Below are 27,332 nucleotides of genomic sequence, written 5' to 3' on the forward strand. Positions count from 1 at the left end.
CAGGAGCAGGCAGAGGCGGGATATCGTCGGGAACGAGGCGAGCTGTAGCGGAAGAAAAGACAGAGGCGAGAGCTGCTGTGGTGGACGAAGACGTCAAGCCGGGAGGCCAACGGGACCACGTCTCGCCCAGCCACCCTCCTGGAGGAGGGTGGCTCACCAAGGTATGGGCGACACTACAGGGGCTCAGAGGACACGGGAGGGGGAAGGGCACGGTGTAGAGGGAGGAGGGAGGTCACGTCGGGGCTCACTTGGTGCCGGTTGGAGGTGACTTCTTCCCTCACTCCTACTCCCTTGTTTTAAGAAGCGCCGTTTTTTCCCCGCGACTCATTCCAATTTTGTTTTGTTCTTGTTCCTCCCCACCTATGCTGATACAACCAACTTTCGGGAGGTGAAGCACCGGACGTCCAACCCCAAGTCCAGGGGAAGACCTGGTGAAAACAGGACCATTCCAACCAGGAATTCGGCCCTGGAATATACAGACCTTGACTTTGATTTTTCTTTCTGTTTTTGGTGAAAATGAACCAAAATCTTGACCCTCAAACCTCTCTCCCGCAAGTTTTCATTCGTTTGGCCACGATCCCGGGAGGCGACAGCACAACTTGAGTTTTGGTGAATATCTTTCTATTCCTTCATTTTCCCTCCTCTAGCCCCCACTATCTGTTTTTCTGTTCCTTCCTTTCCACCTTTCAGCCTACTTCCCCCCGACAATGCTTTGAGGCTGCATCAGGACTGTATTTTGTGTTTTACAACCAGCCAACACAACACACATTTGATAAGCAGAACAGAAGGTATAAACAGTCCTCCCTTTCAGTGCATAATTTGTAAGTGCCAGGGTCCTACATTTTGCTCAGAAGCCCACAGACAGCACTATCAAATGCCGGGGGTGCTGAATACCACGGCAGCTTAGCCTTGATTCCACCTCATGCCTCTGTAACTCACCACCAGACACTCCCTAGCTCTTTCACTCTTGTAGTTTCTTTTTCTTACCTACTCTCTCTTTGTCACTGTTTTTCTGTCTCTCTTCCTCTTTCTTTCCCTCCTTTTATGTTTTTCTCTCTCTTTCACAGGAACAAACTCTTCTGATGAAAATTAAGTGTAGGTCATCAAAAATGAGTGCCGGTGGGCCCCTCCTACAACCGCTGGCTCAAATTAAGCATTGCTTCCTCCAGTTTTTGCTAACATTTTGCTTTGAAACTCGGAAATCTGGTATGCAACACTAAAAACCCGAGACGCTCTGAGGGCAGATTATTAGAAGCCCTGTTGAAAAGAAAATAAGTGATTCAACTGAGGACTGGTTCTCATTATTGTCTACTTATTTATAGAAAGGTGTCAGTCTAGCATAGATCCTTTGCATTCTTCACCAACCTATGATATAGGACAGTCGAGGAAGAGACAGAGCAGAGCACAGAGTATCAATGTACCTTTAACTAAAGAACCCTCGTGTGTTAGGGCAGACATGAGAAGGGACAAAGGACACATTCCGACTGGCCCTTCATGCGAGAGACCCAGCTGCACGCAAGCACCATCCCAGAATTTCCTATCTTTGTTCTGTAATTTTCTCCTTGCTGATAATGTGTTAACTGTACCCAGGTCGAGAGACTCTCAGGCTTGTACTTGGTTTAAGCTATCCAGTGTTTGAAGCAGGGTTAAATCCGCTTACCAGGGAGGTGGTACAAAGTGTACTCAGTATTTTTACTCCCACTGGGCAGGTCTATTAGTGCTATTGGTTTCAGTTTGAATGACTTGCATGGGGAAGGAGGAGCAAAAACGGTGCCCATGCATTTACCTTTACCACACATGACTTTGCAACACAAGGCAAGTAAATTTATGGTAAGTGAACCCCTGTTTTCAATCTATACGTGTTTCTATAAATATATATTACCTACTGGCGGTCGCCAGTAGGTAGTTATAGTTAGGACCTAGTTTCCATAGGAAAATAGTTTTTTATTTTCCCAATAACTTTGGCGCCGGTTGACGAATCTTCACCAAATTTTCAAAACGAGTGGCCCGCTCCAGTCAGCTCCTGTCTTAAAAGTTTCGGGGTGATTCGACTAGCGGGGGCCGAGAAAAAAGGGGGGTCCCAAAACGTGTTAATTTCCTCAGTAAACTTTAGACACAGCTACAGCCTGAACTGCTGAACGGAATTACACCAAATTTTACAAAAAGGTAGGTCTTGTTTCAGAAAGAGCCCTTTATTTAAATGGTGTAAATCAGTTTATTAGTTCCTGAGAAATTAGAAAAAGAAAAAGTTTTGATATCTGGGTGGACCCTAACCACACATCTCCTCCCGCACGAGCTGGCCTCTGTTTGGCTGCCAACACTTCAAACCAGGAAGTGTTGGCAGCCATCTTGTGCCTCAGATAGAGAGAGAAATAAAAAAGTAAGACAAAGATAAAAAAACAAGAAATGGGGGCAGGGTAAAAACACCCTGACCCCCCAGGCCCAAAAAAAATTCAGGCGGGGTCACGCCGGGTGCGCGAATGCGTCCAAAAAATTTATAAAAACAGAACGCGGTCTCCTGCGCTTTGTTTTCAAAGCCCATGGGTGGGCCAAGTCCCGGGGGCAATTTATTTATGTAGCGGGGGCCTGCAGGGGCCCCTGCAGCCCCGGGGCTTGTTTTTTAATTTGTGAGGGGCCTCCAAGGCCCCCCAAGCCTGGGGGCTGCCACCCCCAGGGCTTTTCATAAATATGCATGGGGCACACGCCCCCCCCACAGCCCCGGGGACCCCCCTCCCAGGGTTGTATTTAAAAAAAAATAAAACTTGTATGGTGGGGCTCTAGCCCCCCCACATGACCCAGGGACCACCACCTCCCGCAGCGCTAAAAATTTAAATGCGGGGGTCCTTAACGGACCTCTGAGCCCCGGGGACCACCACCTCCCTAGGACTTTGCAATGGTAGGGGGGGAGCGCGGTCCCCCTCCTGGAGCTCTTGATGGCCCTGGGGACCACCACCCCCCAGGGACGACTCCTGCAGTGTCCCGGGACACTGCTGTTTGCTATGACAGGGCGGGTGCCGTGCGGCTCCCTCCCTGCCATAGCAAACTCTGGTTTGGATTTTGGAAGCGAGAGCAGGTATCCTGCTCTCGCTTCTAAAATCCAAAGCAGATTGCATTTCCACACAGAGAGCTGCATGTTATCAGCTCCCCGTGTGGAAAAGCAATGCCGGCTGGGAGCCGGCGTGACCATGGGGGAATTGGGGCTCCCCCTACGGTCCCCAATGGAAAGGGCCAGCCCCAGGGGATGGGTCCCCGGGGCCAGAAGTTTTTCTATAAAGGGGATTAAGTCCCCTTGAATCCTGAGGGTTCCTGGGGGCCAACTAGCCCACCAGGTACAGCCAGTAAGCATCACAGAGTTGTGTTGCAGAGAGGTGTAAAAAGGGGGGTGGCCTCGGACCACCTCTCTGCAATGCAACTGTGTGGTGCTTACTGGAGGTACCTGGTGGGCTAGTTGACCCCCAGGGACCCTTAGTATTCAAGGGGACTTAATAACCCAATTTAGAACGCCCCTGGGGGTGCAATTGCAGAATGGTGAAGAAAGGGGGCATGGCCTTTGTCCACCTCTCAGCAATCCCACTGTGTGGGGCTTACTGGAGGTAAGAGGTAGGCTAGTTGGCCCCTAAAGGACCCCCAGCAGTGAAGGGAAGTTTAATCCCCTTCCAAGAGTGCACCAGGGAGCGCGTTTGTAGAGTGGTGGTCACAGGGGGTGTGGCCTGCTCTTCGAACTTATCAATGCTGCTGTGCTGAACTTACTGGAGGTAATAGGAGGGGTAGTAGGCCCCTAAGGATGTCCTTGGGGGCCAACTACCCCTCTTGTTACCTCCAGTAAGTCCCGCACAGTGGGGTTGCTAAGATGTCTTCAGAGGCCATGACCCCCTTTCTCCACCATTCTGAAAACGCGCCTCCTGGCAGACTATGGGATGGGGGATGAAGTCCAATTTACTCCAGAGGAACTTTGGGGGCCAAAAAGCCCTACTGGTACCTCTTGTAAGCCCTATGCGCTGGAATTCCTGAGCACTGGTAGGAGGTTCAGCACCCTTTCTCCACCACTCTGCAAACGTGACTATTAGTTAAAGAATTGCTTGCAATGTAATAGGTTTTGCATTTGCGAGATTTAGAGCTATTGGCATTGTAAATGCAAAAGTTTTTTACTAATGTTTTTTGGAGTGGAGTGGAGTGGATGTACGTTGTGTGTAGTGGAATTATGTGGTATGTTGTGCAGTGAAATTATGTGGATAGAAAGTATGTGGTATTTAGTGTATAGGAATTATGTAGAGTGGGATTATGTGTTTATGGAGAGTAATTATGTGGTATGGTAGTCTTTGTTGTGGAGTGGTAACCTGAGGTTTAGTCTTCCTCGTTTCCATAGAAGCTCAACTATGAACTCAGTGAGACAAAAAAATATGGAATCACTGAGGAGCACTTGTGGCCCTAGTCAGAGGTATGAGCAGGGCCACTGGAATTATGTGACTGTTTGGCTGCACCGACTTTTGCACAATTATACATTTTCTGCATTAGTCATATAATTCACCCTAATCTGCAGATTTGAACAAAAAAAGCCTTGTTTACAGCTGAAACGAGTCAAACGTTACCAAAAATGCAGCGACATGTGTTACAGCGTGGTGGAAGGCCCTTTGCAAACCTAGAATTGTCATGTGTTACTTATTGCTAAATGTGGGTGTTAAATTGGTACTAATGGTGTGCAAGCCACTCTTTTTTTAATTTATTTTTTTACTTTTTAAAAACACCTATACAGAATCCACGTATTCTCACCTTAAAAGCCTCCCACAGCAGCTTTCCACTGAGCCATCATTCTTCTTAAAGAATTCAGTAATGGCTTGCTGTAGTTCAACTCTAAACACCTGATCTAGCATCGCGCAGGGCTGTAAGCGCCATGAGTACTGTCGTGGGGTACGTGTGGGGATGGCAAGTTCTAAGCGCACCGGCGCATGGTCTAAAAGGATTTTGGGCATATGTGCTAATGCTGAAGTCCATGTGCACGCATCTGCAGTAGCTATCCAGAAATCAATTCTGGGCCACGTGTTGTGAGTGGTAGAGATACAGGTGCCCTCAGTTTGATTTGGATGTCTTAGGCGCGATATAGCTGTCATCTTATATTCCTCCATACTCTCTTTGAGTGCTATGGAAGACTGATTACCATATTTATTGTTACACGTAGACCTGTCTAGAAGTGGGTCAAGGCATGTGTTATAATCTCCGCCCAGTATTGCTGATGGTGGTAATGTGCTCAATTTGGCCCAAATTTGTACAAAAAAGAGGGGGCGTCCGTTTTCAGTCCATATGCAGTAACCATGGTTAAGACTGTTCCGCCACAGTTGGCCTAAGCAATGACATATCTACCCTGCTCATCCTTAATTGAGTGAAGCAGCGTAAATGGTGTACACTTTCTTACAAGAAGCAATGCCCCTCTAGCGTATGTAGAGTAGGAGGACGCCAGTCTAAAAGTGGCCTGTCTAGCCCCAACCCTACTCTCGGAGATGTCTGTGAGATGCGTTTCTTGAAGACAAGCTATATCTACGTTATGGCAGTCAAAATATGCAAGAACTTTCCGAATTTTCTGTGGGTTTTTTAGACCACGTACATTCCATGTCATAAGTGTTAATTTTCTAGTGGAATGCGTTCTATTATCCATACTCTGCTGTGGTGGTTGCATTATCCAAGCTGTGCTGTATGAGTGCGTGTCTCGTTATGATTTTGGCGTCTGCCCTCTCCGCGCTGACCATATTTTGAAAATGTACACCCTTCCCCCACCCACTCCGCCATCCCAATTACAGCAAAGAAAAGCCCAATAAACATGTGCCTATACCCCCACCCCCTCCAAACAATCCCATATAGGAAAAGAATTGCATTGTGGTGCACTCATGGTAGCGCAAGCTGCCAGCCGGAACCCCAGTGGCGACGCCACGTGGGGGGTCGCCCATCCAACCGTAGGAAAGAAAGAAATAATACAATCGATACAACCAGCTAAACTCAAAGAAGAAACAACGTGCTATCCACATTACAAGCTTCAGCACTATTTGCAGTACTGCACCATGTGTGTATGCACCATGCCCACAGTGTCTATTTTAAAATATAAAACAAACCAAATCCATGTAGAGCATTGCCGGAGATAGCCAATGGACAGTGACCCAGTACTGCTCACAGTTCAGGGGAACCTTTTATTATACAACATCTGAGGTGTTCTCTTGTTCTTCTTGTTCACCTCTAGGCAAACTCCTGCAAGTAGCTTGGGAGCCCTTTAGTTGCAGGAATTTGAGCACTTCTTTGGGATCATTATATACCATACTTTTCCCACCATCTGTTACTCGGGCTGGATATATAATTACGTATGGAATGTTCTGGTCCCGTAGCTTCTTTTTAACTGCCACAAACTTCTTCCACGCCTCCTGGACCTGTGGTGTGAAGTCTGGACAAATGGAAATGGTCATCCCTTCATGTGTTAGGCTTCCTAATTCTCTGGCCTTTCCGAGTGCCGCGTCACGATCCCTATAGTTTAATAGTTTTGCTATGATCGGGCTTGGTCTTGCCCCTGGCGGAGGCAGAGTAGCAAGCGATCTGTGCACCCTCTCAATAATAAAGACATCTGAAAAAGTGCTGAATACTGTCACCAGCAAGTTCTCAATGTAGCACTCCATATTGCCCGTGTTCATTGACTCTGCTATGCCCATAAAGCGTAGGTTATTACAGCGGGATCTCGCCTCCAAGTCCTCTGACTTCGCCATTAAAGCTGAAAGAGTTTTTGGGGTTTTCTCCTGTTTTGTTTCTATTTGACGCTGCGTGTCATTTGTGTCCCAGATCTGTTTCTAGCGCCATATCTATCCGCTCTGTGTGTCTGTCCAGGCATTCAGACATATGGTCCACTCTATAGGTCAGAGTGTCAATTTTCCCATCTATGTTAGTCAGCGTTGCCTGAATCGTCATGAACATGGATTGAAACTCAACAGTAGTAGCGGAGCTTGCATCCGCCGTGGGTGTCTGAGTTGAAGACTGCTCTTCTGTGCTGTTGTCAGTCACCCTCTTTGCCTACTCGAAATGGAGTTTAGGCTGGTTCCTATTTGTTTTCCCCATTGTAGCAGCACTGCGGTCAGCTAAGAGCTGTACTGAGGCATCACGTCTCGTAAGTCAAGACCCTTCAACTTTTTGTGTTGGCTTAGGCGGTGGCGCCTTATGGCAGGACTTGTGTCAACGCAGTCTAGTTTGCATTTATCAATGCTGGAGTCCAGTGGGCGGCCTTCCAATAACTGTGCACCAAGCAAGTCACAATAACCCCAGGCAAATAGAGCCCAGCTGCCGCACCCCAAGTAACTTGCACTACTATTAACAGGGCCTCAGTGAAGTAGGGTGTTGGCACTTCCGCGCCTCGTGTTCTTCAGTAGCTTACAGGCAGTATGCACAACCGCAATAACCCACAAAGAGGGATTTAGTGTGGACCTCTGCAAGGTGAGAGCAGGCAATAGGCAAGGGGGGGAGGGTGCCGACGACCACCTTCGTGCTTCCTACCTCAGCCATGGCACCACCCGTGTGCTGTGCCGCAGGCCTTCAGTTACTTGATGCAGATCACCTCTGGTATATACCTTCTGGTAACTTCAGCAAGGGTGCTGTTTCCACTACAATACGCTGTATAGCCCAGCGCAATCACACCATATCCATTACCCCACTTGCAATATATTTCGGGGGATCTGCTTATTAATGGAGCCAATGTGTCTCTAAATGGTGCTCAGAGTCGGCGTATTCGGGTGTGCAAGCCACTCTTGCTTCCCTCTGCACCTCTCTTGCCTCTTTCTGCACTTCTCATGACCTCATTCTGCAAATCTCATGTACTTTATGCACCTCTTTTCCCTCTTTCTGCATGTATATTGCCTCTTTCTGCACCTCACTTGCTCCTTTCTACACTTTCCATGCTTCTTAACTTTTCTTGCATTTTTTTGCACCTCTCTTCCCTCTTTCTGCACGTCTGTTGCCTCTTTCTGCACCTCATTTGCTTCTTTCGGTACCCCTGTTGTTTCTTTATGCACTCGTCTTCCCTCTTTCTGTACCTTTCTTTCCTGTTTTTGCTCCTCACTTGCCTCTTTCTGCACTTTTCTTTCTTCTTTCTATGCCTCTGTTGCTTCTTTCAGCAATTCTCTTGCCTCTTTGTGCACTTCCCTTGCCTGTTTCTGCACTTCTCTTGCCTCTTTCTGCACCACTGTTGCTTTATTCTGCTCTTTCCATGCTGTCTTGTTTCTTTCGGCACGCCTATTGTCTCTTTATGTACCTCTTTTGCCTCTTTCTGTATTTTTCTTGCCTTTTTATGCACCTCTCTTCCCTCTTTCTGCACGTCTGTTGCCTCTTTCTGCACCTCATTTGCTTCTTTCTGCTCCCCTGTTGTCTCTTTATGCACTTGTCTTCCCTCTTTGTGTACCTTTCCTACCTGTTTTTGCATCTCACTTGCCTCTTTCTGCACTTTTCCTGCTTCTTTCTACACCTCTGTTGCTTCTTTCAGCAATTCTTTTGCCTCTTTCTGCACTTTTCTTGCCTTTTTCTGCACCTCTCTTCCCTCTTTCTGCACATCTGTTGCTTCTTTCTGCACCTCATTTGCTTCTTTCTGCACCCCTGTTGTCTCTTCTTGCACACATCTTCCCTCTTTCTGTACCTTTCCTGCCTGTTTTTGCTCCTCACTTGCCTCTTTCTGTACTTTTCTTGCTTCTTTCTACACCTCTGTTGCTTCTTCCAGCAATTCTCTTGCCTCTTTGAGCACTTCCCTTGCCTGTTTCTGCACTTCTCTTGCCTCTTTTTGAACCCCTGTTGCTTAATTCTGCACTTTCCATGCTTCTTTCTGCACCTGTCTTGCTTCTATCTGAACCTCTGTTGTCTCTTTATGTAACTCTTTTGCCTCTTTCTTCACTTTTCTTGGCTTTTTCTGCACCTCTCTTCCCTCTTTCAGCACGTCTGTTGCCTCTTTCTGCCCCTCATTTGCTTCTTTCTGCACCCCTGTTGTCTCTTTCTGCACTCGTCTTCCCTCTTTCTGTATCTTTCCTGCCTGTTTGTGCATCTCACTTTCCTCTTACTGCACTTTTCTTGCTTCTTTCTACCCCTCTGTTGCTTCTTTCAGCAATTCTTCTGCCTCCTTGTGCACTTCTCTTGCCTGTTTCTGCATCCCTCTTGCCTCTTTTTGCACCTCTGTTGGCTCTTTCTACACCTCACATGCTCCTTTTTACACTTCTCTTTCCTCTTTCTGTACCCCTCTTGCTTCATTCTGCACTTTCCATGCTTCTTTCTGCACCCCTGTTACTCTTTATGTACCTCTTTTTCCTCTTTCTGCATTTTTCTTGGCTTTTTCTGCACCTCTTTTCCCTCTTTCTGCATGTCTGTTGCCTCTTTCTGCACCTCGTTTGCTTCTTTCTGCACTCCTGTTGTCTCTTTTTGCACTCGTCTTCTGTCTTTCTGTACCTTTCCTGCCTGTTTTTGCATCTCACTTGCCTCTATCTGTACTTATTGCTTCTTTGTACACCTCTCTTGCTTCTTTCAGCAATTCTCTTGCCTCTTTGTGCACTTCTCTTGCCTGTTTCTGCAACCCTCTTGCCTCCTTTTGCACCTCTGTTGACTCTTTCTGCACCTCACTTGATCTTTTCTGCACCTGTCTTGCTTCTTTCTGCACCCCTGTTGTCTCTTTATGTACCTCTTTTACCTCTTTCTACACTTTACTTGGCTTTTTCTGCACTTCCCTTCCTTCTTTCTGGACCCCTCCTGCCTTTTTATGTACCTCTCCTGCCTCTTTGTGCACCCATCCTACCTTTTTCTGCACACCTCTTGCCTCTTTCTCCACCCCTCTTTCCTCTTTCTGCACCTCTGTTGGTTCTTTCTGCACTGCTCTTGCTTCTATCTGCACCTTACCTACCTCTTTCTGTACTTCTCTTGCTTCTTTCTACACCTCTGTTGCTTCTTTCAGCAATTCTCTTGCCTCTTTCTGCACTTCTCTTCTTTCTTTCTGCACCCCGCCTGCCTCTTTCTGTACCTCTCTTGCCTCTTTCTGCACCTCTCCTACCCATTTCTGCACCCCTTTTGACTCTTTTTACACCTCTGTTGGTTCTTTCTGCACTGCTCATGCTTCTTTCTGCACCTCACGGGCCTCTGGGCCTGGTTAGTCAGAGTCAGTTACCACTAGTACCCGTCAGCAAAAAGTTGGGGGCACAGAATGACTTTGCAACAGACTCTTTCTGCTCCTCTGTTGGTTCTTTGTGCACATCTCTTGCTTCTTTCTGTACCTTTCTTCGACTTTCTGGACTTCTGTTGCCTCTTTCCACATTTCTCTTGCTTGGCATTTGTAGGCATGGTTAGAAATTAGCATTTAAAAAAACTTTGAAATTCACTGAAAAAAACACAGGTTTCAAGGACGTTATAGTTAGAAATTAGCATTTAAAAAACCTTTGAAATTCACTGAAAAAACCACAGGTTTCAGGGACCTTATAGTTAGAACTTAACATTTAAAAAACCTTTGAAATTCACTGAAAAAACCATAAGTCTCGGGGACGCTATAGTTTGAAATTAGCATTTAAAAAACCTTAGAAATTCACTGAAAAAACCCACAGGTTTTAGGGAAGTTATAGTTAGTTGGACATTTCACTCGTACAAAACCAGAGAAACTTGGCCGTTATAGTTAGTTCAGCTAACTATAACTCGCGCCCCCGCAATGCACTGCTGATGACGTCACATGTTAACATATTACATCATTCATGACATGGTCAGTGACATCACAGATGACATCACTGATGACATCACAAATGACATCACTGATGATATCACTGATGACATCATCTATGTGATAATCTGATGGACCTCCTCATACCCTAATATAACCTTTGATACACCCACTCTTAAATACAGACTACCATTTTTGAACCATAGACACACCAATACCAGTTAGTACATACCCGCTCACATATCTAGTCAGTCATTCAAAGAATCAATCACACTCCCATTTACTCACCTATACAGTTATACACACACCACCTCACTTATTCAAACAAATACTAACACATACTTACACTCTTATACAATAACTAATACAAGCACACACTCATTCATACAGCCACTCTCACAATCACTCACTCTCACATATAGTCATTTATATACACCAACACTCACATATACTGCCTTGAACATATGCAGTTACTCACACATGTACAACGGAGCCATCCATTTACTCACCAACACATCTATAAACACACTCACCCACCCATACAGCCCTTCACAGATGTACTCTTGAACCCATACACCCAGTGAATCACTCACACACCTATGCACAGAGTCGCACCCCTCCACCCACCCACACAGACACTCAGGCACCCTAACAGATACTCAGACAACAAATCAATAACCCATATAGACCCTCATTTAGCTACTCACCAACCCATGCAACTGCTTACACACCAACTGACAGACTAATACAGACATTTACACAGTTTAGTGACTAACCCATGCATTCAGTAAGGCACGTTTATTCACTCACTTATACAGTCAGTCACGCACCTACTAAATGATCCATTCAGACACTTATACACCCACTCATTCTTCAATACACCTTGGTGTATATATATATATGGATGATCTCCGGCCCGTCTCAGTGAGCAAGTAATGTAATGGGCTGCTGCCAGGAGCAGATCGTCACTGTACGAGGAGTTGGTCTTACTTATTTCCAGCTCACGGCCCGATGGACTCTTGCTCTTGGGGCTGGAACACATGCAGGGACTCGAGGACACTTACCTGACCGGATCCCTTTTATCGGACACATCATGTTGAGTCCCACACAGCACCAGTCCACTGTGACGAATATTCCAACACAGGTTCCTCACGCAACATCTTCCCAAGAAAAGTGAACTCTGGGAGTTGTAGTCATTTCCAGGCTAAAACTAATGGGTGATCACGTGACCCAAGGTGAACAGTGTTTTGCACCAATTGGAGTGCTGCTGGACTAATTTAAACGTTGATGTGACAGCATACGGACAATAGCGGCATCTGAGGAAGGCTAGTCTAAGCCGAAATGTATCATGCCCAGCTAAAGTTCCAATAAAGTGCTCCCAGAGGAATTTCCCCATGTGGCCTCTTCCTTCTTGGTTCAGGAGGGTTTTGTGTGATATATATATATATATATATATATATATATATATATATATATATATATATATATATACACAGGAACCCTCCAGCAAGCAGAAAGGAAAAGGCCACACGAGGAATCCGGTTGGGAGGCTTTAATGTAGACAGCATATAGGCATAATGCATTTCGGCCACAGGCCTTCTTCAGACGCCACTGCTAGTCAAAAGCACAAACAACTCTGCACCTCAAAATGCTCCTGCTGTCCTCTCATTGGCGAGAACGGACTCCTTCTCCTATCGCGTGATCGCCCACCAGGTGGAGCACTGTGTGCACTGCATCTCCCAGATTGCATCGGTACTGGGCAGGTGTTGCGTGGAGAAACGAAAAATAAGTCCTTGTGGGCAGGTGTCCTGCAGGGCAAGGCGCTATGTGCCTGATTGAATAAAAGTCTCTAAAGCCTCCTTTGGTCCCCGCATACGTTTTCAACCTCGTAATGATGAGTATGCCGGGCCGTGAGCTCAGATTGTAATAGATCAAAACTCCTCGTGCAGTCACAAGCCGCCACTGGCGGTGGCCCATTGCTATACTCACATTTAGAGGTGGGCTGGCACTGTTCCAATACCTTGGACGAACAAAGAGCTGCAGATGCAGGAACCAGAATAGCAGCCAGCCAGCTTTGCGAAAACGGGGCCTCTTAACGCGCCTCTGGCCGACGCGGATTAATGCACAGGAACCCTCCAGCAAGCAGAAAGGAAAAGGCCACACGAGGAATCCGGTTGGGAGGCTTTAATGTAGACAGCATATAGGCATAATGCATTTCGGCCACAGGCCTTCTTCAGACGCCACTGCTAGTCAAAAGCACAAACAACTCTGCACCTCAAAATGCTCCTGCTGTCCTCTCATTGGCGAGAACGGACTCCTTCTCCTATCACGTGATCGCCCACCAGGTGGAGCACTGTGTGCACTGCATCTCCCAGATAGCATCGGTACTGGGCAGGTGTTGCGTGGAGAAACGAAAAATAAGTCCTTGTGGGCAGGTGTCCTGCAGGGCAAGGCGCTATGTGCCTGATTGAATAAAAGTCTCAAAAGCCTCCTTTGGTCCCCGCATACGTTTTCAACCTCGTAATGATGAGTATGCCGGGCCGTGAGCTCTGATTGTAATAGATCAAAACTCCTCGTGCAGTCACAAGCCGCCACTGGCGGTGGCCCATTGCTATACTCACATTTAGAGGTGGGCTGGCACTGTTCCAATACCTTGGACGAACAAAGAGCTGCAGATGCAGGAACCAGAATAGCAGCCAGCCAGCTTTGCGAAAACGGGGCCTCTTAACGCGCATCTGGCCGACGCGGATTAATGCACAGGAACCCTCCAGCAAGCAGAAAGGAAAAGGCCACACGAGGAATCCGGTTGGGAGGCTTTAATGTAGACAGCATATAGGCATAATGCATTTCGGCCACAGGCCTTCTTCAGACGCCACTGCTAGTCAAAAGCACAAACAACTCTGCACCTCAAAATGCTCCTGCTGTCCTCTCATTGGCGAGAACGGACTCCTTCTCCTATCACGTGATCGCCCACCAGGTGGAGCACTGTGTGCGCTGCATCTCCCAGATTGCATCGGTACTGGGCAGGTGTTGCGTGGAGAAACGAAAAATAAGTCCTTGTGGACAGGTGTCCTGCAGGGCAAGGCGCTATGTGCCTGATTGAATAAAAGTCTCAAAAGCCTCCTTTGGTCCCCGCATACGTTTTTTTTTTTTTTATATATATTATCTACTGGCGGTCGCTAGTAGATAGTTATAGTTAGGACCGTGTTTCCATAGGAAATCTCAAAATTCTATTTTGAATAACTTTGGCGCCGGTTGACGAATCCTACCCTGAAAGTCTCGGGGGGATTCGTCAAGCGGGGGCCGAGAAAAAAGGGGGGTCCCAAAACGCGTTTTCCCCATGCATTTTCCCTTAGGACCTTTAGTCGAAGGTACAGCCCGAACGGCTGAACAGAATTACTTGAAATTTGGCAGAGAGGTAGTCCTCAGGTCAGGGAAGTGCCTTTTGCATATATGGAGTCAATCTGTTCAGTAGTTCTAGAGAAAATTGCATTTAAAAGCACATACATATCTATAGCCGCGCACCGTGCGCGCACCCTAATGTGCGCGAGCGTAATTCTGATTGGTTGTTACATGTCTGTGGAAAAGGAAGGTGGCGAACGTGAAAAGGGGGCAGGGTGGAGAGTTCCTGACCCCCTAGCCTTTGTCAGGGGGTCCCTGAAGGACCCCGAAGGCAGAGAAAAACATTTCAATTTTTTTTTTTAAATCGCGGGGGTGCGCACACATGAGAAAAACCATAAAAAAAATAATATTTTAATACGTAGTTTATTGAAAAATAAATATATAAAAAAATAAAAATACATACATAACTTAGCATTTAAAAAACATACAAATTCACTGAAAAAACCATAGGTTTCACACACGTTATAGTTAGGAATTAGCATTTAAAAAACCTTGCAAATTCACTTAAAAAACCATAGGTTTCACACATGTTATAGTTAGGTGGATATTTCACTCGTAAAAAAACAATGAAATTCCCCCGTTATAGTTACTTCAGATAACTATAACTCGCGCGACCGCCACTCTATCACAAGGATGATGTCATCAGTGATGTCAAGAGTGATGCCACTGACCATGTCATGAGTGATGTAATATGTGACGTCATGAGCAGAGGATTGCGGGCGCGCGAATTATAGTTATCTGAAGTAACTATAACGGGGGAATTTCATTGGTTTTTTACGAGTGAATTATCCACCTAACTATAACATTTGTGAAACCTATGGTTTTTTAAGTGAATATATATATATAGATATATATATATATATATATATATATATATATATATATATATATATATATATATACAAAACATATTTAAACTTTACAGAAACACATAGTCACTGGATGATGATGTCATCAGTGATGTCATTTGAGATGTCATCAGTGATGTCATCAGTGATGTCACTGACCATGTCATGAATGATGTAATATGTGACATCATCAGCAGTGCATTGCGGGGGGGTGAGTTATAGTTAGGTGAGCTAACTATAATAACGGCCGAATTAGAATATGCCCTTGTAAATTCCCATAGAAGCCCAGGTTCACACCAGAACCTGGGCTTCTAAGGGAATTCACAAGGGCATATGCTCAACCCCTTATTGCCGCTTTAGCGGAAGTTTCCTGCCGCTAAAGCGGCAATAATGTTATCGCCCTTCCTTCATAATATGGCCCATAATCTCTGACCTCATGTATTTAATTTTAAGGACTTGCTGATCCACACTCTTTCTCGCAGACCCCAGCGTCCTAGACAAACGGGTGACGGAGGATAAACACTAAGGGCTGGGTGCAATAGGCCAACGCTCTGTCTCCTCCTCCCTCTCTTCTTTTGACTCTCCCTTCCACCCACACCCCTTCCCTTCCATTCTCACTATGGTCCTTTCACTCGGACTACCTTTCTTTACCTCTTCCACATAGCACACATACTTATGTTTCATTTTTGTCTTGCAGGTTTCCCATGCTGCTTCCACTGGAGTCCAACCCATGTTTTTTTATTATACTGTTCTATTAAAGTTACATTTCTATGCATTTCTGTTTTAATAAAGGTTACTTATTTTTTCAAATAAATAACTGAGTGTATAGGTCTTCTTTTTCTGACGACACTTGTCTATTGTTTATTGTGAAAATCATCTGTTTATAGGAGATTTTAAGGACAACGTTATTTAATAATTAAACATAATCTAACTGGCTATTAGACAAATGAAGCCTGGGTAATTGTACAACTGCAAGAGTTCTATGAGTGTGATTAAAGAACAAATAAGGCACTGCCTAGGACCACCGAGGCTTCAGGGACTGCTGAGGCCCACTCTGCATATTTAAATAAAGACCCGGAGTGTGGCGATCCCCAGACTTCAGTTGGCCTTGAACCCCCCAAACAATTAGTAAACAATACCGGGGAAGGTGGCGCTCCCCTAGGCTGCAAAATGTCTCTGACATTAAGATCCCCAGTCCTACAGAGACCCTGCAATATAATAATTGGATTGGCCACGGAACATTAACCACCCACCAGGGGTCTCATTTAAAAGAACGGGTGAGACCCTGCTTTTTTTTTTTTTTGTTCTTTTCTCTCCATTTTTACCATCCGCATCCCCTCTATTACAACGATACAAGGGTTTTCCTCCTCTCGCTTCAAGTAGTCGAACAAGTATTTGCTATCACAGGGTGGAAGCCATACACCACCCTCTAATAGCAAACACAAATGTCCAGCGAATGCACACCCCGGGACATTGTATGAGCTGCGCCTGAGAGGTCGCCCTCCCTACTACCATGATGCATTTGTTAGTATAAACGCATACTAACACTACTTACACACGTGTAGTACAGTGACCAGAATGTAGTGAAGAAGCAGAGGAAGCGCAAAATCTAAAAATATAAATCCTACCAGAGGTCGGATGACATAGTTCAATGAGCCGACGACCCTGGCATGAGTAGAAACAGCTACACAAACAAAACGGGTCTTCAGCACAACGCAAGCAATTTTGAAATATTGCTGAGTGGTGCCTTCTCCCACTCGTCGCCAAGTTTATGTAGTGAAGAGGCAGGCAGCAGTGAATCCAATAAGTAGATTTATAACAAGAAAACAAGACACCTGAAACAACCACCAACAGAAGCAGACAGCAAAGCAACCGTCTAATCCAGCACCATGCACAAACTCCACAAGGTTACCCTCATGACAGCCCTACATTCTAACATTACATACTGAGGGCCATATTATCAAGGAGCGGCGTTAAAATTATCGCCGCTTTAGCGGCAGGAAACTGCCGCTACAACTGCGATAATAGGCTTGATAATATGCCGTAGAGAATTCTAATAGAAGCCCATGTTCTCGTGTTAACATGGGCTTCTATTGGAATTCTCTACGGCGTATTATCAAGCCCATTATCGCCGTTTTAGCAGCAGTTTTCTGCCACTAAAGCGGCGATAATTTTAACGCCGTTCCTTGATAATATGCCCCTTAGATTCTAATAGAATTACATACTAACATTCTACTATGACTTACAATGGAATACTACACATGACTTTACAGCAATGAGCTCATAGTTTCATCCACGAGTCTTGACACCGGTAGGGGTAAGACTTTCGCTTTCCACTTCCTATATTGTATAAACGTAAACTAACACTTCTTCCACAAGCATGCTACAGCGCCCAGAGCACATCACTTTACAGCAATGAGCTCACAATTTAGGCTCACAGTTTAATCCCCGAGTCTTCACACCAGTAGGGATGAGTAGTTTGCTTCCCGCTCCCCATATACTATAAACGCATACTAACACTACTTACACACTTATACTACAGCGGCTAGTATCTTACACTGCCCAAAGCCCATAACTTTACAGCAATCAGCTCGGTTTCATCCCCAAGTCTTCACACCGGTAGGCGTAACTACTTCGCTTCCAGTAGCGGTCAGTAGTTCGCTTCCCACTCCCTGTATGGTATAAACACCTACTAACACTACTTGCACATGTATGCTACAAACACCAGACCACATCACTTTACAGCAATGACCTCACGGTTTAGACTCTCGATTTCATACCAGAGTGTAGCAACATATCATTTCACCACCATGCCACTCTGAGCAACACCGCACTTTCAGACCGTTAACAGTGGCGGTCGCCAGTAGGTAATCATGAACAAATTACAATAGTTCCTTGATTTTTTTAGCTTTCAAAAATTCTCTCTATTACCGTTTTTCTACTTTTCCATATAAATCGTTTTTTTAATATTTAAGTACACATCGAAGTCAGAAATGCAACGTATTCTATCAACACACTTTCTAGAACATTCTACAACACATGGAGGTTAAAAGTTCATCAATTTTTTTAAACCTAACGATATTTTTTTGCAACATTTTCTCAAACATTTAACGGCACGAGCAGGTTAAAAGTTCACGGTTGTTTTAAGTTTGAACAGTGCCTTCCAAATGCAAGTAGCAGGTGTGGTTGAGTTGAGCAAATTTTATCCTATAATATGTACTATAATATGTACGTGCAAAATGCTTTTTCTTAACCAATCACAACCATACTTTTCCACAAAACGAATGTGCACCCTACTTTTAAAAAACAATGCTTTTCATCTCCCAATCAGGTACCGTTTTGTATGCGAAAAGGAACTAGTTCCCCATCTTTAAACATATCTCTTATTCTACGAAGGAACTGCATGAGCTACAGACATCTTTCTATACCTTCCTGCCATACCTTCAAAATGCTAGTGTGGATCGTAGGACATAGCTATGTTTTCTGGCGCAAGAGGTATGCAGAACAGAGACATATTAACTTAGACCTAGGTTTACAAAATGTGGACATTAAATGGTTTGGACAGAGAGGATTGAAGTGGCACCAATTGTTGCCTTTGGTTAAAACCTGTTTGCATCGCCAACACCCTGACCTCATGATTGTGCACTGTGGTGGAAACGACCTAGGCACATTGACTGGGGTAGATATGGAAATGCTTATGAAGGACACCTTTGGACAATTGACATTACTTTTGCCTCAAACTTTCTTTGTATATTGCAATATATGCCAAAGACAGAATTGGAAATGTTCCAAACAATTTTGTCCTCAGATTGAAAAATCTCGGAAAAAAGTCAACAAAGCTGCCTCTGCATACCTCAGAGACCACAAAATGGGGTGCATATACAACAGCATACGTTTTGATATGGCGGATATATACAGAAGTGATGGAGTACACTTCACAGATCAGGGAAACCGAGTTTTCCTGAATAACTTGAAGCTGTGCACCCGCACTTATATGTAGCTCCAACTAATGAACACAAGGGCTCTTTTTAGAGCCACCCTATAACTTACAACTAAGGCCCCCTATTTTAGGGTCACATAACGCCAACTCCTGCACATTCGCCCAAATTTATTCTCTACACAGCTGTGGCGCAGCGGCCAGACCATCTCACTTTGCCCCCCTTTGAGGAAAGTACGTGTTAGGGCCTCCCCTTCGAAACCCTGGTTTACAAAAGTCCTTAAAGATCATAAACATGGCTGCAAAACCCTCGAGCGACGTTGGCGTATTGACTATTGCCCGTCAGCCAAAATTTCCCTTAGATCTGCTCAGAGGGCCTACTACGCCGCTATCAAGGAGGCTAAAAGTTGTTATTATACTGAGCGTATCTTTGCAGCTAACAATAATTCTAAAGAGATCTTCTCTATCGTCCAATCCCTCCTTAAACCGGACGCTGAATGTCTGGCCAAACCCCCTCCTTGGAATGGTGTGAAGAAATCTCTAATTACTTTTCGGACAAAATACTGGCTATTAATGATTCTTTTAAGTGCGACTCTTCTATCCCCCTTCATTTGTATGACCCTAGCCCCCCCTCCGGGCCCTCTCTCTCTAATTTCTCCCCTGTCTCGTTACAAGATGCCTTGGCCATTCTCAGATCGATTAAATCTGGATCACCTATTGATCCTTGTCCTGCTAGATTGCTGACCTGCTCTGCGGAGACGGTGTTGGTTGAGGTTACAAATATTGTTAATCTCTCCCTTTCAACGGCCGTTGTTCCGGCAGGTTGGAAACAAGCCAAACTTATTCCACTTCTAAAAAAGCCCTCTTTATCCCCCAAAGAGTTAACTAGTTATCACCCCATTTCCCTGCTACCCGCGTTGGCTAAGGTGACTGAAAAGGTGGTGTTCAGACAACTTGACGCCTTTATTGAGTCTTCTGGGGCGCTCCATCCTGCCCAGTCTGGCTTTCGAAAGTCCTACAGTACCGAGACAGCTCTGGTGGAAGTATCTGAGGCTATCAGAGATTGCCTCGACGACGGTGGCCAGGCGGCCTTGGTGCTGTTGGACTTATTTGCAGGGTTTGACACCGTGCCTCACGATCTTCTGTTAGCCCGTCTTGCCTGTATTGGCCTTTCGGGTCCGGTTTTAGCCTGGTGCAAGTCCTTTCTCCAAGGCAGATCCCAGCAGGTGTGGATTCCACCTTTTTGCTCTACCTCCAAAGAGGTTAATACAGGTGTCCCTCAGGGTTCCACCCTTTCCCCCCTGTTTTTTAATATCTATTTGACACCTTTGATTGCCCTGGTGGAGGAGCTGGGTGTTAAAGTCATCGCCTATGCTGATGACACTCAGCTCCTCTTCACCTGAAAAAAGAGCGATTCCTCGGTGGGGCACGCCCGTAACTGTCTTGCAGCAGTCTTCAACTGGTTGACTAGGGCCAGGCTCAAATGTAATGAGGAAAAAACAGAGATCCTCCCTATTGCCATTTCCCCTCTGATTTTAAAGATGACCTGTGGCAGGCTAAGTTCCCTTACCCTACCAATGTAGGTACGATGGCTAAGAACCTGGGGGTTTGGTTCTGTAGCGATTTACGCTTCCCGGTACAAATAAAAAAATTGGCCGGGACAAGCTTTGGGACCTTGAAGGCACTGCAAAAAAAAATTCCTTTTCTCCCTCAGCATGCTCGTGAGACAGTTGGTAGAGCTCTCATCTTGTCTTGCATCGACTATGCCAACGCTATCTACATTGGCCTCCCCGCCTATCAGACTCAGAAGCTCCAAACAGTGCAGAATGCGACAGTCAGATTGGTGTTTGGCATTGATAGGCGGATTAACGTTAGAGAATACCTATCTGTCCTCCATTGGCTTCCTGTTTCCCGTCGGATACAGTTTAAGGCCCTTGTCCTTGCCCATCACGCCCTTCATGCTGAAGGGCCGATCTATCTGAGGGACCGCTTCAGTTTTTATATACCTAGCAGACCCCTTAGTTCGTCCAATCAGTGTTTGGCGGCTGTTCCACGCTTTCGCCTTTCACGTATGAAGGGCGCTTCATTGGCAGTTAAAGCTGCCGCTGCCTGGAATGAGCTCCCTCTGGTTCTTAGACTCGTGCATGATCTCAGGCTTTTTAAGAAACAACTGAAAACCTTCTTGTTTACCTAGATCGTCACTCCCTTGCTGCATCTCTGCTATGGCTCCGCGCCGGGACACTCCTGAGTATCCGAGCGCGTAATAAATGTTAATAACATAACATAACATAACATAACATAACTTTGCAGCACAGACCTCTTGCTTTGATCCCCAGCTCTACTCACCCATATGGGTGAGTAGTTTGTGCTCTACAAATACCATATTGATTTACCTTCGCACTCCCTATACAACACCACCTAAGCACCATACACAAGCTACAATGTTCTATACAAAAGTTCATCCAAGTACCTATAACTACATGCTGACACTACTTGCACAGATGTGGCACAGCGGCCAGAGCACATGACTTCACAGCATATGACACACAGTTTGGGCTCACGCTTTAATCCCTGACTCCAGCAGCAGCTCAGCTTAGCAACATGAGACTCTAGACAATACCTCACATATATTCCGTACCACAGGACTTTCATACCAGTACGGGTCAGTAGTTCGTCCTAGTAGTTATAAACACATCCGGACACTACTTCCACAACTGTAGTGCAGCGGCCATGGCACATGACTTCACAGCATAAGACACACAATTTTGGGCTCACGCTTTAATCCCCGAATGCCGCACCAGCTCACCTTACCCGCATCAGACTCTACCCAATACCTCACTTAATTTCCGTAGCCCACCACTTACACACCAGTAGGGGTAAATACTTCACATCGCACCCCCTCTATAGCTCACCCTAAACACCCCACAGAGGTTACAGTACTCCTACCCTCTTATTTCCCACTTTTTCCCCCCTTTTTTCCTCCTTTTTTCACCTTACTCACTTCAACGGAATCACAAAATGGCGGCCAACACTTCCTTTTTGCAACTGCTCGCGCCGCTCGCAGCCAATCAGCAACAAGCTCATACTCGTAACGCTTCAGCCAATCAGTTGGCAGAATTCCCAAATATCGATATCTGTAAATTTCGATATTTCTAAAAAACTACTGAACAAATTTACACCAAATAAACAAAAGCATGCTTTCTAGACCAAGACCCTTCTTCCTGCCAAATTTGGGGTAATTCCATTCACCCATTCGACCTGTAGCCTTTTCTAAAGTTACCTATGGAAATTAACATGAAGAAAACACGTTATAGGACCCCCCTTTTTTCTCAGCCCCCCCTTGACGAATCACCCCCAAACTTTCAACATAGGAGCTGATATCAACAAAGAATACGTTTTGAAAATTTCGGGAAGATTCGTCAATCGGTGCTAAAGTTATTGTGAATAGAATGTTGCCATTTTCCTATAGTAACTAGGTCCTAACTATAACTATCTACTGGCAACCGCCAGTAGGATATATATATATATATTCTGCTCCAGAGGTTGCCCACCTGGTGAGTTGCACTCGATCAGCAGCTTTATTTATGATAGGCAGGGACGAGGATCCGCTTGTAGATGCCGCTCCGTAATGGAATTGCCTGACGCGTTTCGAAGCTCCATATGCTTCTCTTCAGAGGCTTGAACGGAGACGGTGTGTGCAAACGCTGAACCCACTTCGCCATTTTTATATAGCACACCCACCAATGGGAAGCTCGAATGAGACTGTGCATTGTGGGAAATGTGGTCCGGATAGCACACAAATCTTGTCCTGGATGGACCCTGCAAGTGGACTCGTCCTCAATCCTGTTTGCCGCTGTTGGCCCACATTGCCAACATGATAGTTACCATGTTGGGTGCCCCCCATAACATTACAGGGTGGTGCACACTCCGCGGCAGGATGGCCGCGTATTACATTCTGCTCCAAAGGTTGTCCACCTGGTGAGTAGCACTCGATCAGCAGCTTTATTTATGATAGGCAGGGACGAGGATCCGCTTGTAGAAGCCGCTCCGTAATGGAATTGCCTGATGCATTTCGAAGCTCCATATGCTTCTCTTGACAGGCTCGAACGGAGAGGGTTTGTGCAACCGCTGAACCCACTTCGCCATTTTCATATTGCACACCCACCAATGGGAATATATATAAATAAAAATATATTGTTTCTATTAATATATATATATGTATATATTACCTATTGGCGGTCGCCAGTAGGTAGTTATAGTTAGGACCTTGTTTCTATTCAAAAAGTGTTTTTTCCTTTGCCAATATCTTTGGTGCCGTTTGACGAATCCAAACTAATGACCCACTCAGGTATGCTCCTGTCTTGAAAGTTGTGGGGTAATTCTTCAAGTTGGGGCCAAGAAAAAAGGGGGTCCCAGAACACGTTTTCCCAATGTTAATTTCCATAGGAACTTTAGACAAAGCTACAGCCCGAACTGCTGAACAGAATTACACCAAATTTTTTAAATGGTGTAAATCCGTTCAGTAGTTGCTAAGAAGTTCTAAAAATAAACAATATTGGATATATGAGCACAGAGGAGGATTCGGGACTCCTCCCGAGGACTAGCTTCATTCTGATTGGCTGCCAAAACTCCAAACCAGTGTTGGCAGCCATCTTGTGACTCGGTAACCGAGTCACAAGAAAACAGTAAAAAAAAAAGGTAAAAAACAATAAAAGGGGGCAGGGTAGAAAACACCCTGACCTCCTAGGCCTCCTCAGGGGGTCCCACAGGGACCACCAGGGCCAATAAAAGCATTTTTGTATCAAAATAAATCACCTGAATTCTTGCTGGGTGCGCAAATCCAGCCAAAAATAAAAAAACAAACCACGGTCTCCCGCTCTTCATTTAATTAAGCCCCCCCATGCAGCCCCTAAGGCCACAACCTCCCAGGGGCTTTAATAATTAAACACGGGGGCACATGGCCCCCCTGCAGTTCCGGGGACAGCCACCTCCCCAGGGCTCTGATTTTTTGTAAAAAATGTGTGGGGGGGGCTTGAGCCCCACCACATGGCCCCAAGGATCACCACCTCCCCGGGGCACACTTCACTTACCTATGGGGGTCTGTTGTGGAGCCCCGGCACCAGGGACTACAACCTCCCCGGGGCTGTGCAAATGTAGGAAGGGGAGCCGTGCGCCTCCCTCATGGAGTTCTCCATGGCCAAAAGTGTCCCAGGGAAGGGGGGCCACGCGGCCCCTCCCTTTTGTATATATATATGTATTTTTTTAAATAAATAAATAAGGCCAGGCCCTGGGGATGGGTTCCACGGGGCCAAAACTGGCCTCGGGAGGTGGCCACACTGCCCCCTCCTTAAAAATAATTACAAAAATAAAAAATAAATATGTGGCCATGCCCCAGGTTATGGGGTCCCCGGAGTCAAAGTCGGCCATGGGAGGGGGCCCCGCAGCCCTCTACCCCTTTTTTTTAAAAAGGGAGAAAAAATGCTCAGGCCCTGGGGGATGGGGGCCCCAGGGCCCAAAAATAATAAAGGGAAGGGGGGGCCACACAGCCCCCCTTCTAAAAATCACATTTAAAAAAAGCCGGTCTCGCGGGAGGCCCGCCCCCTCCCTGTACCACTGTGCAAACATGCCTGCTGGTGCATTCTAAGTTGGGGGATTAAGTTCCCTTGAATCCTGAGGGTCCCTGGGGGCCAACTAGCCCACCTGGTACCTCCAGTAATCCCCACACAGTGGTATTGCTGAGAGGTGGTCCAAGGTCATGGCCCTTTTTACACCACTCTGCAAACGCACCTCTTGGCACACTGCTGGTGGGTTGATGAGGTCCTCTTGTGTCCTGAGGATCTCAGGACTAAAGTGACTTCATCCCTCGAGCAGCAGAGTGCCAGGAGGCATGTTTGCAGAGTGGTGTAAAAAGGGGGCTTGGCCTCGGACCACTCTCAGCAATTCAGCTGTGTGGGGCTTACTGGAGGTACCTGGTGGGCTAGTTGGCCCCAATGGACCCTCAGGATTCAAGGGGACTGAATTCCCCAACCCAGAACGTGCCAGGAGGCACGTTTGCAGCACCCCTCTTGCCTCTTTCTACACCTCTTTTGCCTCTTTCTGCACCCCTCTTCCTTCTTTCTGCACCCCTCTTCCTTCTTTCTGCACTCCCCCTGCCTATTTCTGCACCTCTGTTCCTTCTTTCTGTACTTCTTTTGTTTCTTTCTGCACCTCTCTTGCTTCTTTCTGCACCCCTATTGCCTCTTTCTCTACCCCTCTTCCCCTTTCTGCATGTAGTTGCTCCCTCTGCACTTCTCTTGCCTCTTTGTCCACCCCTTCCCTCTTTCTGCATCTCTTCTTTCTGCATTTATCTTGCATATTTCTATACCTCTCTTGCTTCTTTCTGCACTCCTTGTGCCTCTTTCTGCACCCTCTTCTCTTTCTGCACTCCTCTTGCCTCTTTTTGCAATGTTGTTCCTTCTTTCTGCACTTCTTTTGTTACTTTCTGCACCTTTCTTGCTTTTTTCTGCCGCCCTCATGCGTTTTTCTCCATCCCTCTTTCTGCACCTATGTTGCTTCTTTCTGCACCTCTCTTGTCTCTTTCTCCATCCCTCTTCCCTCTTTCTGCACCTCTGTTGCTTCTTTTTGCACCTCTCTTGCTTCTTCCTGCACCACTCGTGCCTCTTTTTGCACCCCGCTTGCCCCTTTCTGCACCTCTGTTGCATCTTTCTGTACTACTCTTGCTTCCTTCTGCACCTCTCTTGCTTCTTTCTGCACCACTCGTGCTTCTTTCTGCACCCCTCTTCCCTCTTCCTGGACCCCTCTTGCCTCTTTCTGCACCCCTGTTCCTTTTTTCTGCTCTTCTTTTGTATCTTTCTGCACCCCTCTTGCTTCTTTCTGCACCCCTCTCGCCACTTTCTCCACCCCTGTTCCAATTTTTGCATTTCTGTTGCTTCTTTCTGCACTTCTCTTGCCTCTTTTTCTACCCTCATCCCTCTTTCTGCACCTCTTTTGCTTCTTTCTGTACTTCTCTTGCTCCTTTCTGTATCCCTCTTGCTTCTTTCTCCACTCCTCCTTCCCCTTTCTGCATCTCTGTTGCTTCTTTCTGCACTCCTCTTGCCTTTTTCTGGACCTCTGCCCTTCTTTCTACAACCCTTGTGCCTCTTTCTGCACATCTCTTCCCTCGTTCTTCTCCCCTCTTGTCTCTTTCTGCACCTCAGTTGCTTCTTTCTGCACTTCTTTTGTTTCTTTCTACACATTTCTAGCTTCTTTCTGCACCCCTTGTGCCTCTTTCTTCACCGCTCTTCCCTCGTAATGCTCTCCTCTTGCCTCTTTCTGCACCTCTGTTCCTTTTTGCACTTCTTTTGTTTCTTTCAGCACCTCTCTTGCAAATCTCTACACCTCTCTTGCTTCTTTCCGCACCCCTCTTGCCTCTTTCTGTACCCCTCTTCTCTCTTTCTGCACGCCTCTTGCCTCTGTCTGCACACCTCTTCCCTCTTTCTGCACCCCTTTTGCCTGTGTCTGCAACTCAATTGCCTCTTTCTGCAGTTCTCTTGCCTCCTTCTGCATCTCACTTGCCTCTTTTTACACTTCTCTTGCTCTTTCTGCACCCTTCGCACCTCTTTCAGCACCTCTGTTGCTTCTTTCTGCACTTGTCTTCCTTTGTTCTGCACCCCTCCTGCCTCTTTCTGTATCTCTCTTGCCTCTTTGTGCATCTCTCTTCCCTTTTTTGGCACCTCACTTGCCTCTTTTTGCACCTCTGTTGTTTTTTTCTGCACTGCTCTTGCTTCTTTCTGCACCTCACTTGCCTCTTTCTGCACTTCTTTTGCTTCTTTCTATATCTCTGCTGCTTCTTTCAGCAATTCTCTTGCCTCTTTCTGCATTTCTCTTCCTTCTTTCTGCACCCCTCCTGCCTCTTTCTGTACCTCTCCTCCTTTTTTGTGCACCCCTCTTGCCTCTTTTTGCACCCCTGTTCCTTTTTTCTGCTCTTCTTTTGTATCTTTCTGCACCCCTCTTGCTTCTTTCTGCGCCCCTCTCGCCACTTTCTCCACCCCTGTTCCCCTTTTTGCATTTCTGTTGCTTCTTTCTGCACTTCTCTTGCCTCTTTTTCTACCCCTCATCCCTCTTTCTGCACCTCTTTTGCTTCTTTCTGTACTTCTCTTGCTCCTTTCTGCAACTCTGTCCCTGCTTTCTGCAACCCTTGTGCCTGTTTCTGCACCACTTTCCCCTCTTTCTGCTCCCCTCTTGCCTCTTTCTGAACATCTGTTCCTTCTTTCTGCATTTCTTTTGTTTCTTTCTGCAACTCTCTTGCTGCTTTCTTTATCCCTCTTGCCAGTTTCTCCTCCCCACTTCTCCTTCCTGCATCTCTGTTGCTTCTTTATGCACTTCTCTTGCTTCTATATGCACCTCTCTTGCTTCTTTATGTACCCCTTGTGCCTCTTTCTGCACCTCTCTTCCCTCTTTCTGCACTCTT

The sequence above is a fragment of the Triturus cristatus genome, chromosome 9 (genome assembly GCF_964204655.1).
Source record: "Triturus cristatus chromosome 9, aTriCri1.1, whole genome shotgun sequence".
Classification (NCBI taxonomy): domain Eukaryota; kingdom Metazoa; phylum Chordata; class Amphibia; order Caudata; family Salamandridae; genus Triturus; species Triturus cristatus.